Source organism: Pongo abelii, chromosome 4 (genome assembly GCF_028885655.2).
Source record: "Pongo abelii isolate AG06213 chromosome 4, NHGRI_mPonAbe1-v2.0_pri, whole genome shotgun sequence".
In the NCBI taxonomy this organism is placed as follows: Eukaryota; Metazoa; Chordata; class Mammalia; order Primates; family Hominidae; genus Pongo; species Pongo abelii.
In genome coordinates this window covers 109,163,130-109,178,427 of record NC_071989.2, presented here as the reverse complement: position 1 = coordinate 109,178,427, position 15,298 = coordinate 109,163,130, and positions in this window count along the sequence as shown.

The following is a 15,298-nucleotide window of genomic DNA, read 5'->3' as shown; positions in this document are numbered from 1 at the left end:
TTTATGGATTCATTCAGAATAGGAAAAGGCTTAAAGAGAAGATTGTGCATTTTTGAATGGTTAAAATTCAGGTGTATATGAGTTTTTTTTTTTTAGTGTAAAGATTGTTTTTCCTTATTGACATTTGTTTAACTTAGCATTTATTATTATATGAGTTAGGCTTTCTAGTAACTACTTTAAAAAAGAGATAAATTGAACAGTCACTGCCTCCAAAAATGCAAATCAGAATATATATATGCAAATCAGAATATATATGTATATATCCATATATATTATATGGATGCATGTGCACATATGAATGAGTGTCTGTGTTGCAACACAGGCTATGATCAGTGTCTTGGCAAGCTCATAATGTTTACTGCTAGCTCATTAAGCAGCGACTATAACAGATGCCTCTACTGCATTCACAATGGTTTGTCAGTATTTCTGAGTGAAAATTACTGCCTTGTATGGAGTGCAGTAAGAATATTTACACTCCAGAACTGAATTTATATTACACCTGTGTAGAACTACATAAATTTAAGTATATGGTGCAGTCTGGTCATCAGGGGCTCTCTGGCCAGTCAATACAATGTCTCAATGGATATGCAGTTGGGGACAGTTCAAAGGTGCTACACAGTGTAGGTATTTGCAGGGGTCTCTTAACAGTTTGAGAATTTCTCATCCTTGTTGGCTAGAATAAGTTTAGTCTCTCAAGGATAGACGTGTACAGTTGCAGCTACAGCTTAGAAGGCAAACATTTGGCCTCATTATATCTGATGTTTGTTGTTTTTGAAAATTTATTTAGTGGTTGTGAAAGATACCAGATTGAGAAAGATACTAAAAAAAGAAATTCTAGTTTCTTTTAAAAACTGTTTATTCACAGTTGGCTCATTAGCAGTTCAGTTTTCTCAAGAGCCTTGTTTCCTCTAGGCTTCTTATCAGTCTAATGTAAGGTTCTTGCTGTATTTGTATGTCTATTTAAATTTGTGGCAGAGTGTGAATGGGAAGATAACCATGAATCACCATGAAGCAGATCAGTGATCAGATTCTACTATCTGACTTCCTACAAGCAAGTCACTTACTTTCTGTGTGCTTCAGTCTCTTCATCTATAAAATAAGAATGCATAGCAGTACCCCACTTATTGTGACATTAAATTAGTGAATATGTGCAGTATTTGCAAAATTAGAATGATACCTTTCACATACTAAGTGCTGTATAGGGTGTTAGTTATCTTTTGGGTTTAGGTGAATGTTGCAAAAAATTCACTAACCTATTTCAGTTTTTTAAATCATGTGTCAGTGTTCACTCTCTGATTTTCTTTTCTGTTCTGATAGTGATTGCACTGGAATTAGTGAGCAGTGACACTATGAACAGGACAGCATTGTTCATTAGATCTCATCATCTACAGCATTAGTGATAACATGTTATTATTTTTCCTATTACACTTCTGTCTATTTACTGTATTCTATTTACCGATTTTATTCTTAGCTTATATCCTTTTCAAAACCATGTTTTCTGTAGTTGCTTTTGAGACAATTCAGCCAGGACTCTCTTTCCCTTTTACTCATGGGAGAGTGAATTCTGCCATTCTTTTCAGCTCAAAATACCCTCTAAAGATTTACTGCTTTGCTCCCAGTAATTTAAAGTAGAAGTATTAGTTTTTTTTTTTCCAAAAGTAGATGGGTCTTTAAGAAGATCACTCAAAGCTTGGGGGTCAATACCGTCCCATTTCTAATCATTGCAATATGAATATAATTTCTATAATTTTTAGTTAAAGTTTATGATAATTTATCAATGAATATCTTCTGTAGGTTCTCAAAGTCATGAATAAAATTTTCATCTAATACCAATTTTAGTTGTAGGATTTATCAACTTGCTAAGGCATGTAGGCCTAGAGTTCAGATATAATTAAATGCATGTGATAGAAAACGAGAAGACATGAAACTGTGCTCCTAGAATTAAACATCTGAATAAAAAATGTTGTCTAATCCATGAAAATCAACAAAATTAAATATTTTTTAGGAAAATTGTAGCCTGTACTTTAGAGATTAGAGAATAGGATGTATATATATGCACCAGTGATTATCATAAACTTTATTTCATATCATATATACCTCCTTCATGTATACTATATGGTTAAATCTTCTTTTTCTCATATTGTCTCTAATATTTCATCATTAAATGTTTTTCTTACCTGTTAACATATAGCAGTACATATCATGTTTATACTCACAACTGTGGCATCTATAATTATCTGTGCAAATAGTATTATTAACCATAATTTTTACCCCCTTGCCACAATGTGTGTGATCTCGTATAAAAAAGTTGAGAGAGCAGATTAAAATCATCATCATCATCACTCATTCACTCATTCATTCAATCACTTTTGTTAAATACTTACAAGGTATTAAGCATTTTTTTGACCACCTTTTTTAAACTAAGTGAATCTTCACATCCTCTCTATAAAATATTTACAAATGTTACTCCTATTTACATTTGATGACTGTAAGACATGGGAGAGTAAATAAAGTTGCCCAAGGCCTTTGGGTCATTAAATGGTAAGCCAGGATTTAAATCCGAAGAGTTGGGCTCCGAAGTGAACAATGCCAAATTGCCGTAATACTCAATAGTGGGTAAGAATGTAATTCCTGTCTTGCAGAGCTTATAGATGTGCTATGCTGTGAGGGAAGGCAAGAAGTTTTCCATGTTTCCAGAACTTCCAAAGGACATCATATTCTTCAGAAATCTAATGTAAATTATAGATGCTAAAAGCACAATTTGGAAATTTTGGCTGTATTTTTACTTTGAACGTATAAAGCATATTTGCATAAATTTGTACCCATTAATTTCTATAAGAAAAGATATGTACTTTTCCATGAAATGATATAAAATTTTCTTCTCAGCGATTTAAATGTATAAAATTTACTCAGAAAAATATAACATTTAATATTTAGGTAAATATGTCACTGTAATAATTAACCTTGCTGAGGAGATGGTTTTATGACAAATTCTACTCTTAAACTGTCTACCTTAAAAAAGGCAGCTTGTATTCATAAGTGCTGGTTTTTGTATACTCTGACATCATGTTAACTTAGGGAACACATGTAGGTTGAGGTTGAAAAACTTACTCCTTTTTAACTTGGAAAATAATTTAAATTTTATTTTAAACATTGATTACAATATTATGTAGTGCTTAAATTTTTATGTTAACATATAGCAGTTACATATAGGTCTTACTATTATAGGTCTTACTATTCTCTAAGCATTTATCTAGGCCTAGCAGGGCATGATTTTTTTCCTATTATTGAACTTAGGGCACTTGGTGACACACATAAAAATAATGTGTTTACAGTCATTACTATGGTCTGAATGTTGGTATTTTCCCAAAATTCATATATTGAAACTTAACCCACAAGGTGATGGTACTAAGAGTAATGCATTTGAGTGGTGATTAGTTTATGAGTGTTCTACCCTTATGGATGGGAATAGTGTTTTTGTTAAAGGGCATGAGGGAGCGACTTTGTTCTTTACATTCTTTTGTACATGTGATAACACAGTGTTTGTTCCTTCTCCACTGTGAGGAAAACACAAAAAGCCATGTATGAGGAATGAGCCTTACTAGCATCCATAAATGTGAGAAATAAATTTCTGTTGTTTATAAATTACCCAGTCGCAGGTATTTTGTTATAGCAGCCTGAAGAGACTAAGATAAAAATATGCTGAGTTATTAGGAGACCCAAAATTAGAACTTCTACATCTTAATTTACAGTTTTTTTTATGAAATATCAAATTTTCAGTTTATGTACTTTTATTTAATTATTATTGCTTCTCCATGTTCCAGAATGCACACATTTATGTAATATGGTTATATAAATAAAATCTGCATTCTTGAGAGCTTTTCTTACGATGTTATTACTTGCTCAAAAAATGTGTAACTGGCAATTGAATGGCTCCTGTCTACCTTACTAGTTGTTTATTGTTTTTGTTTTTTCAATTTTAGGTTCAAGGATACATCTGCAGGTTTGTTATATAGGTAAACTTGTGTCATGGGGGTTTGGTGTAAGATTATTTTATCACTCAGGTACTAAGCCAAATACTCAATAGCGATTTTTCTGATCCTCTCCCTCCCCCCACATTCCACCCTCAAGAAGGTCCCATTGTCTGTTATTTCCCTCTGTGTGTCCATGTATTCTCCTCATTTAGCTCCTCCCATTTATAAGTGAGAACATTCAGTGCTTGGTTTTCTATTCCTGCATTACTTTGCTAAGGGTGATGACCTCCAACTCTATCCATGTTTTTGCAAAGAACATGATCTCATTGTTTTTTTATGGTTGTGTAGTATTCTGTGGTGTATATGTATCACATTTTGTGTATCCAGTCTACCATTGATGGGCATTTAGGCTGATTACAGGTCTTTACTCTTGTGAATAGTGCTGTGAAGACCATATGCAAGCAGGTGTCTTTAGGGTAGGACAATTTGTATTCTTTGGCTATGTAATCAATAGTGGGATTGCTGGGTTAAACATATACCTGCTTTTCACAATGGCTGAACAAATTTACATTTCCACTAACAGTGTTTAAGAGTTCCCTTTTCTCTTCAATTTCACCAGCATCTGTTATTTTTTGACTTTTTAATAGCCATTCTGACTGGAGTGAGATGTTGTCTCATATGGTTTTGATTTGCATTTCTCTAATGCTTAGTGATGTTGAGCATATTTTCATATGCTTGTTGGCTGCCTGTATGTCTTGTTTTGAAAAATATCTGTTCATGTCTTTGCCCACTTTTTAATAAGGTTGTTTGTTTTTACTTTGTTAATTTGTGGAGTCCTATAGATGCTGAATATGACACCATTGTCAGATGCATAGTTTACAAATATGTTCTCCCATTATGTAGGTTTTCTATTTACTCTGTTGATAGTTTGTTTTTTGCTGTGCAGATGCTCTTTAGTTTAATTAGGTCCCACTTATCAATTGTTGGTTTTATTGCAATTGCTTTTGGCACCTTCGTTATGAAATATTTGCCAGGGCCTATATCCAGAGTGGCATTTCCTAGGTTTCCTTCAAGGATTTTGTAGTTTTTGCTATTACAGCTTTGTCTTTAGTTCATCTTGAGTTAATTTTCTTATATGATATAAGGAAGGGGTCCAGTTTCAATGCTTTGCATATGGCTCACCAGTTATTCTAGCACCAGTTATTTAGTAGGGATTAATTCCCCATTGCTTTTTTTTGCCAATGTTGTTGAAGATCTGATTGTTGTAGATGTGTAGTTTTATTTCTGTGTTCTTTATTCTGTTCCATTAGTCTGTGTGTCTGTTTTTGTACCATTAACAGCCTGTTTTGGTTTCTGAAGCCTGATAGTATAGTTTGAATTTGAGTAATGTGATGCCTCTGGCTTTGTTCTCTTTGCTTGGAATTGCTTTGACTATTCAGGTCCTTTTTTTTTTTTTTTTTTTTGGTTTCATGTAAATTTTAGAATACTTTTTCTAATTCTGCGAAGAATGTCTTGATAATTTAACAGGAATAGAGTTGAATCTGTAAATTGCTTTGGGAGGCATGGCCATTTTAACAATATTGATTCTTCCTATCTATGAGCATGGAATGTATTTTCATTTGTTTATGTCGTCTCTAATTTCTTTGAACACTGTTTTCTAATTCTCACTGTAGAGATCTTTCACCTCCCTGGTTAGCTGTATTCCTTTTAATTTTACTTTTTTTGTGGGTAATCAGAATGGGATTCCATTATTGATTTGGCTTTCAGCTTGAATATTCTTGGTGTATAGAAATGCTACTGATTTTTGTAGAATGATTTTGTATCCTGAAACTTTGCTGAAGTTGTTTATCAAATCTAGTGGCTTTTGGGCAGAGACTATGGGGTTTTCTGTGTATAGAATTATATTGCCTGCAAACAGAGATAATTTCACTATCTTTCTTCTTATTTGGATACCTTTCATTTATTTCTCCTTTCTGATTACTCCATCTAGGACTTCCAGTACTATGTTGAATAGGAGTGGTGAGAGAAGATATCCTTGTCTTGTTCTGGTTCTCAAGAGGAATGCTTCCAGCTTTTGCCCATTCAATATGAGGTTGGCTATGGGTTTGTCATAGATGGCTTCTATTATTTTGAGGTATGTTCCTTCAATGAGTAGTTTGTTGAGAGTTTTTAACATGAAGGGATGCTAAATTTTCAGGAAAGTTTTTCTGCATCTATTGAGATGATTGTGAGGTTTTTGTTTATAGTTCTATTTATGTAATGCATCACATTTTTTGATTTGCATATCCTGAACTGACCTTGCATCCTAGGGATAAATCCTAGCCTATTGTGTTGATTTAGCTTTTTAATGTGCTGCTGGATTCAGTTTGCTAGTGTTCGTTGAAGATTTTTGTGTTTATGTTCATCAAGGATATTTACCTGAAGTTTTTTTTGTTTTGTCTCTGACAGCTTTTGGTACCAGAATGTTGTTTACTTCATAGAATGCAGTAGGGAAGAGTCCCTGCTCCTCAATTTTTTGGAATAGTTTAACTAAGAACACTACCAGCACTTCTTTAAATGTAGACTAGAATTTGGCTATATGTCTGTATCTATCTGATCCTGGGCTTTTTCTGTTTGGGAGGCTTTTTATTACTTATTTTATTTCAGAACTCATTATTAGTCTATTCAGGGCTTCCATTTCTTCGTGGTTCAATCTTCTGAGGTTGTATGTTTCCATGAACTTATCCATTTTTTTTTTTGCAGGTTTTCTAGTTTGTGTGCATAGAGGTGTTTTATTCTTTATTTCTGTCTGACTGGGTTAGCTTAGAAAACCAGTCTTCAAACTCTGCAATTGTTTCCTCGCCTTGGTCTATTCTGTTGTAAATACTTGTGATTACATCCTAAAATTCTTGTAGTGAGTTTTTCAGCTCTGTCAGATTAGTTTGGTTCTTTCTTAAAATGGCCATTTTGTCTTTCAGCTCCTGCATCATTTTACTACATTCCTTAGATCCCTTGAATTGGGTTTTGACTTTCCTCTGAATCTTGATGATCTTTGTTTCTATCCATATTCTGAATTCTGTAATTTTAGGCATATCAGCCTTGTTAAGAACCATTGCTGGGGAACTAGTACATTCATTTGGAGGTAAGAAGACACTCTTGTTTTTTGATTTGCCAGAGTTCTTGCACTGGTTCTTTCTCATGTGTGTGGCTGATGCTCATTTAATCTTGGAGGCTGCTGTCCTTTGGATGGAGTTTTTTGCTCTAACTTCTTTGATGCCCTTGGATGTTTGATTGTGGTATAAAGTGTGTTCAGTTTACTGGATTTGTTTCTGGAAGATTTTAGGGGGCCATGGCTCAGCTCAGTACACCTGGGCTCCCTGCTCTAACCCTTAGGTGCTTGTACTGGCCTGGCATTGTACTCTGGCCCCACAAGGTTAGAAACATGCTGCATTGGAGGGGCCGAGGTATTCCTGGTCTGCTAACCACAACACTCCAATTGGTCACTCTGGCCTGTGTGTTACATTGACATAGTGGCAGCAGGATACATGCGAATGCATGGGTGCCAGCAGCCCTGGTGGTGTGACAGGGTGCAGACAAGTCAGTTGAGGCAGGACCCCTGTGTGTGCAGATTGGCAACATGGCCCTGGCAGGTGCAGAGCCGCAGGTGGGCTGGTGTGCATTAGTGGAGGCCAGTCTGCTGGAGCATTCCAGTGGTCAAGCACTGTCTGCCTGCAAAGTAGCTATAATAAGGGCTTCCAGGAAAGGCTGCACTGCCCATGGACATGACTAGGGCCCCAGGAGAGGTTGGCAAACAGGGTATGCTCACACTGGACTGGGCCCATCCACAACAAGACTGCTGTGCTCTGTTGAGATCAGACAGTCACCCAAAGTCTAAAGCCTCCTGGAGGAGCATAACAAGCCTTCAGGGATAGATATTCCTGGCCATGTTCTTCTGTAGCCATTCTGGTGCCAAACACCCTGGTCTTTGCAAAGGCTGGAATCCTTCCCCTGCCACCTCTCTTAGCATCTCACCATAGCAGCTCAAGTGCCCATGGGGGTCATGGGTTTTCCTGCTGTTAGAATTTTCGATATCCATGGTAGCAACAGGCCACTCCTTACTTGTTCAACTCATCACTTCCCCAGGAGCCACTGGGTGCCAGCAATAAGTCTCAGTTTTAGGCAGCCCCATGCAGGGTTCCCAGTTGCCTCCTCCTTCAGCCCAGCATCTGTGTTTTCCCTCCATCCACTCTCAATGCCTTCCCTCAAGATCTGCTCAAAGTGTGCCAATCTTCCTGATGTTCCTGTCACTCGGTTGGAGATGTTCCTCCTAGCTGCATCAAGTCAGCCAGTTTCGCTCGCCTCTCCACCTTACTAGCGCTCTCAAAGGGTAATTACCTACACTGTATGATTTTAATGATCCTATTGAGGCTCTGAATCCAACTGAACTCCTCTCATCCATCACTAAAGAGTTATTTCTTTGAGCTTGATGAATAGTCTTTCCATTTACATAAATGCTGTCTATATGAAATGTATGGATTTATATAAATTAAACTTGTGAATTATTTCACTGATTAGAGTCTATTGATTCAAACTAATCTTATAAGAGACATGAAAAAAATAGTTCTTTTTGGTAGCTACTGACTGAGAACGGGCAGGAGGGAATTTTCAGGGGGTCTGGAGAAGACTATACAAAGATCAGGGCAGAGATTGGGATGGTGTGGCCGCAAGCTGAGAAAGTCAAGGAATGCTGACAACTACCAGAAGTGGGAATAGCCAAGGAAGCATCCATCCCTAGATTCTTCATGAGGAATGAGGGTTAGATTTTAGATTTATGACTTTCAAAATTATGAGAAAAAAAGAAATTTTGTTGTTTTATGCCACCTAGCTTTTGGTGATTCATCATAGAAACCACAGGAAACTAATTCACCCAATTAAAACTTCTTACCCTCTTCTGTCCTTCCTGACATTCTTGATTATGTTTTTACTGAGATTATACTGCAGTTCATAAAGACAGTCCTTTTGCTCTTATCTCAAAATCACATGGATTTTCCTAAGTACCATCACACACATCTTTTCTGCTGTCTAGTAATTATGGTGATCTAAATTGTAAAGCCATGACCACAGAAACATAAGTAAAACAGAAGTTCAGCATGCAGGGAGATACTGAAAGAAATAGTGAAGGAAAAAGAGAGAGAGGGAGCAGTTAAAAAGGACCTGCAAATAGGCCAGAGTCATGATTTCTTAGAGGGCTAAAAAGGAGAGGAGAGAGAAAATAGTTGGAATTCAGTGCCAAGCATGTTAAAGAACATGGAATTAGAGAGACATGGATTCAAATCTCAGCTCTAAATTTTAATATAATAATATTGGGCACCTTTCCCAATTTTTAAACTAAATAAGAAACAAAAGTTAGTCAATACAATTATTGATACGAAGAATTTTTAATAAAAATTAACATTACTATTTTCTTTTGCTTATTATTATCATTCTTCTGTATTACTTGAATAAAGGATGTTTCCTCTGGTTCTGTCCATAAACCTTCTCACAAATAAATACTCATGAAGTAGAATTTAGTATAATAATATTCTTATCTAGCACACTCAAATGAGATTTACTCATAAGTGCTAGTCTGAAAATAGTCACATGTTCATTAATGAAACCTCCCATGGCAATTATTTATTTTAATATAATATAATATGAATTTGCATTAAAGATCTAAATTTGAACTCAGGCGTATCATGTAGAGTTAAAAGGGAAATACTCTTTTCTGGTTGCTAAATAACAATTTTTGGGAGAAGTTGTCAAACGGGTAGTAGGGCTCATGAAGAACTGCATATTTCAGGGTTCTTGTGTTCTAAAATTTGTGGATCTTATATACTTCTATTAGTCATTTTTCTCAGATTTCCCTATAATTTTATTTTTATAATTTTTTATCCAGTTATGCCTTGATGCACTAGAGTTACTTTGTCCAATTTGTATATACTTTTAAATCTTTTGTTTTATCTGATGAATGAATTATTAAAATATCATGAGAATGTATGAAGAATTATCCTCCATAATTATTTTTATTTCCTAGATATAAAAAAGAAAAACACTATTGTATGTGTGTGTGCATTGGAGATAATTTTTTCCAATTACTTGAAAATGAGCTAAGGCTATTTTAATTGTCAGCTCAGGGTATTTTTTTTGATATAATACTAAAAATGCTAAAATGCATAGTTTTACTTTAATGAGAAATAATTTATTGCATACTTGTTCTCATTTGTGTTAATGGGGATTACATGAACAAAACACTGTACATTCAGATAATAATGCATTCTTTATTATTTACTTTAAGAGAGGAAATTTTCCACAAGCAGTTTCTCAAAACATTTGAGTTAATTAAGTGAAATAGTTGCAATATCACATAAACAACTAGATTCTAGTTACATATGGCTAGCAAAAAATACTACTTTCCCTTCAAATGACAATCCCAAATACATCCACATTTTAAGGTGATGTTATTGTTTTGTTTTTTGATGTTGCCTGTCATGTCCTGCAGGTGTCTTGTTGTCTTATCCTTTCCCTCCAGGTCTTGTGGGAAATGATAGTACATTATTATATTTGTTATGGTAACAATATACACTATAACATATATGTAATAAAATAAATGGCTGAAATCGGTGTTTAAAAAACCCAATTTCTTAGGTGACATTCCAAGGATAGGCGAGCAGCATTCTGTTCCACATAGTTTTTGGAGTTCCAGATTGCAAAGGATGTGCCATATGGAGAAAAACAACTTCCAAAATTGCCCTGGGTTTTGACATTCAGTCTGAAATGAGAAAGTGTGAAGTCACATTTCCTTCTTAAATTCTGGTTTGAAATTTATATATTTCACTCTGCTGCCATTTTATGGGCTAGAATGAGTCACACAGTCCTATTTTGCCAGCTTGGGGGAAGCTGGGAAATGTGATTCCAACTGAGTAAGCCTTCCCCCAAATTTTGTACTGTGAAGGCTAAGCATGAACCTGCCACAGCTGTCCTCTAAGGACAAAATATCCATGGACTTACTTTTCCAAACACACAGAACACAGCTCTGATGGATTTTCATTCTTCTCAACCCTGCTCCATATTCTGCCTTTTCAGTTACTAATTTTTTAAAGCTATTTTACTTTCACATTTAAACTTTAATATTGAGGTAACTGTATATTTATATATAAGTGTAAGAAATAATATGGAGGTTCCATGACCACTTTATCAAATTCTCTCTTGAAATTTTATTACTATTGTTATTTTTTAATTATTTTTAATTTTTATAGATTACAGGTACATGTGAAGATTTCTTACATGCATATATTGTGTAGTAATGGATTCTGGGCTTTTAGTGTACCCAGCCCCTGAATAGTAAACATTGCACCCAATAGGTAGTTTTTCAACCCTCACCCCCCTCCCACCCTTTCACCTTTTCTAGTCTCCAGTGTCTGTTATTCCACTCTATATGTCCATGTGTACTCTTGTTTAGCTCCCACTTATAAGTGAGAACATGAGAACATGCAGTATTTGACTTTCTGTTTCTCAGTTATTTCACTTAGGATAATGGCCTCCAGTTCCACTTCAATGGTCATATTTTACAAAACATACAGCCAAGATATTGACATTAATACAATTACAATTAAAAAATTCCATCACTATAAGTTTTCTTTATGCTACTTTTATAAGCTACACCCACTTCTTTACCTCTGTATCTTTACTTTAAATTCTAGTAACCAGAAATCTGTTCCTCATTGTCTTTTTTTTAATTTCAAGAATGCTGTATAGATGGAATCATACTGTATGTAATCTTTTGGCATTTGCTTCTTGTGCTTTTCACTCAGAATTATTCTCTGGTGATTCATCCTGGTTGTTGTATGTATAAAGAGTTTGTTACTTTTTATTGCTGAATAGTATTTCACGGTATGGTGGTATGATGGAAAATACCAGTTACATCAGAACCTTTCGTTATGTACTGGTAGGAAAGAAAAATGGTCCAGTCACTTTAAAAAAATAAAACCATTTGCAATTTTTTTTTTAACCAAGCAAAACATTGTTTTACCTTATGTTTCAGCAGTCATTCTCCTACATATTTACTCAATTGGTTTGAAAGTCATGTCCTCACAAAAACTTGCATGCAAATATTTAGAGTAGTTTTATTCATAATTAGGAAAAAGCTGTTATTAACCAAAATGCTCTTCAATAAGTGAATGAATAAATTGTAGTGCATCAATAAATGGAATTATATTTAGAGGTAGAAAGGAATTATCTATAAATCTATGCAAAGACTTGGGTGAATCTAAATGCATATTGCTAAGTGAAAGAAGAAGCCAGACTGAAAAGGCTACATACTACACGATTTCAATTATGTGATTTCAATTATGTGACATTCTGAGAAAGCAAAACAACAGAGACTATAAAGAGATCAGTTGTTGCAAGGGTTTAGCAGGGGATGGGGGCTGAGTATGTGATGCACAGAAAATTTTTAGGGTAGTTAAACTATTCAGTAAGATTCAATACTGGTTGATACATGTTAAAACCTATAGAATTTACAGCAGAAAGAGAGAAATGTAATGTGTATTAATTAAACAACAGCAATAACAAAAATAACAAACATTTAGGAAGATAGTTGTTCACAGAACGAAAAATAGAATGTGACAGAACAATTTAATAGCATTAAAATGCACAAAACAATCTTACGTAATTGGGTGGGAGAAAAGTACTGGTCTAAGTAACTTTGGAAAGGAGTGGCATCTATATGATTAAAGAAAAAAAGAGCTGTATTTAAGCACTGGTGTTTAGTTGATAAAGTTGTTTCCCATTGGGGTATGGGTTAATAATTATGAATCCACTATGCATGTATATTGGAAATAAACAATTAAATAAATTATGAATAAGCAAGAGAAAAAGGCTAGAATGACCCATGTGGTAATCTATTAGATTTTGAAACAACAGTATAAGCTCATGTTTAACTTTATATAGATATAGACAGGCACATATAGAATATTTATAAATGTGTATGTGCATGTGTGCATATATGTGTCAGAATACACATGTATATTTTCTTGTTCTGACAACTGAAAGAGCCTAGAAGTAGTAAGCCCTAGTAACAACATAACAACATGCACATTTGGTGTCCAGATTCTATTTCATATACATATATATACTATATATATTTATATATAGATTTTTATATAGAGATATATATGTTCAGCATTCAGGATATATAGAATATATATTTGTATATGTATGTGTATTTTATATTACCTATTATATATTTCTCTATGTATTTTTAGATATTTTTATATTATCCAGGGGAAAAATGAAACAAAACAAGAATCCTAAGGCAAATGGCTGATTCTAGGACTGAAGCAGAAAGGTACTGCTAAAACACACACAGACACACACACACACACATACACACATACTCATAATAATGAAAGCATTTCAGAGACAAAGCAGTCAAATAGTATTTTCAGATACTCGTATTCTGAAAATACCAAGGAGGCTATTCATATTTTCTTACTCCTTAAAAATGGGTGGCTTGGAGGTGTTAACAAAAATAATAAACTCTGTAAAATATTTAAAGATGTTTATTCTGAACCAAATACAAGTGACTTTGGCCCAGGGCACAGTCCCAAGAGGTCTTGAGAACATGTTTCCAAGGTGTTACAGCTTTGTTTTACACATTTTAGGGGGATAGAAGTTATAGGCAAAGACATAAATCAACACATATAAGATATATTTTGATTCAGCCTGGAAGGGCAGGGCATCTCAAAGCATGATTTGGCGGCTTGTAAGTCATAGGCGGATTTGAAGATTTTTCTGATTGACAATTGGTTGAAAGAGTTAAGCTTTGCCTAAAGAGTTGAAGTCAGTAGAAACAAATGGTTGGGTTTAGATAGAGGGGTTTTTGAAAGCTAAGGTTCTTGTTATATAGATGAAGACTCTAAGTAGCAGGTATCAGAGGGAATAGATGGTAAATGTATCTTTTTGGACTTTAGTAACTTACAAGGTGTCAGACTCTTAGTTACATCTCTCTTGGATCTCGAAAAGACCTAGAACGGGAAGGAGAGTCTCTACAAAATGCAAATTTCTGCTACAAGAGATAACTGTGCAGGGCCATTTCAAAATATGTCAAATAAATATATTTTGGGGTAAAACACCCTGATTTTCTTCAGAGCCTGTTATCTGTCATATGATGCTATACCGAAGTCAGGTTAGAATTTGGTATATTATTGATATGAAGAGTCTGTTTTGTCAGTCTCAAGATCTTTATTTTAATGTTAATGCTGGCCAGTTGTGTCTAAACCCTAAAGGGCAAGAGATAAAATGAGGCAAGTCCAGCCTACCTTCCTGTCATGGCCTCATCTACTTTCTGAAGTTTCTTTGTGACCCCATCTGTCAAGAGGGGCATCCACTCAGTCTGTTGGGGCACACAGAATCTTATTTTTGGTTTACATAGTCTACTCTCTAAAGAGTACTGTATGGAATTGAAGAAAAAAATAAACAACGGTAATTTTAAAGTGGAGAAATTTGATAAACACTACCTGACCTAGATGACTGAGATTAACTTCAATAGTAATAAGTCACTATGTTTATTCAATAGTAACAAGTCAGTATGTTTCCTTAATAAGATGTGATGTGTGAGAATGGCACTTTACTTCTGTGGTGTTCTTCCCCAGAACCCTTTACCCTAGTCTAAGAAAATTGTCAAACAAATCAAAATTGAGGAACATTCTACAAAACACCTGACCAGTCAGTATGCCTCAAAACTGTTAAGATCATGCAAAACAAGGAAAGTCTGATAAATTGTCATGGCCAAGGGAAGACTAACGACATGACTGCTAACTGTAATGTGGCTATCTGGATACGATCCTGGAAAAGAAAAGAACATTAGATAACAACTAAGGAAATCTGGAGACAATATAAACTTTATTTAACAATAGTATTAATATTGGTTTATGATGAGAAATGTATCATACTAATAGAAAATTTTAATTATAGAAAAAACTGAGATTGAGTTCTGTTAGAATGCTAAAATTTTTTACTACTTTTATGTAAATCTAAAGCTATTCTAAAATTTCTCTTAAAAATTCTTAAAATTGTGTTTTATTTTAATTAGTTCTGAGTGACATCATCTGGAAAATTATTGCTGGCCTGAACTGAATTGCTTTCCAATGAACAATGGGACATTCTTTAATCAAATGTATACAGACCAGTGATTCATTTTATTCTATCTAAAGTAGTTTAAATTATTACTTAAGACAACGATTATGAACTCCTCCTTTCTAGCGTTTAATATTTCCTGATGTTTCCCCTTCAGAGAATGGTTATGT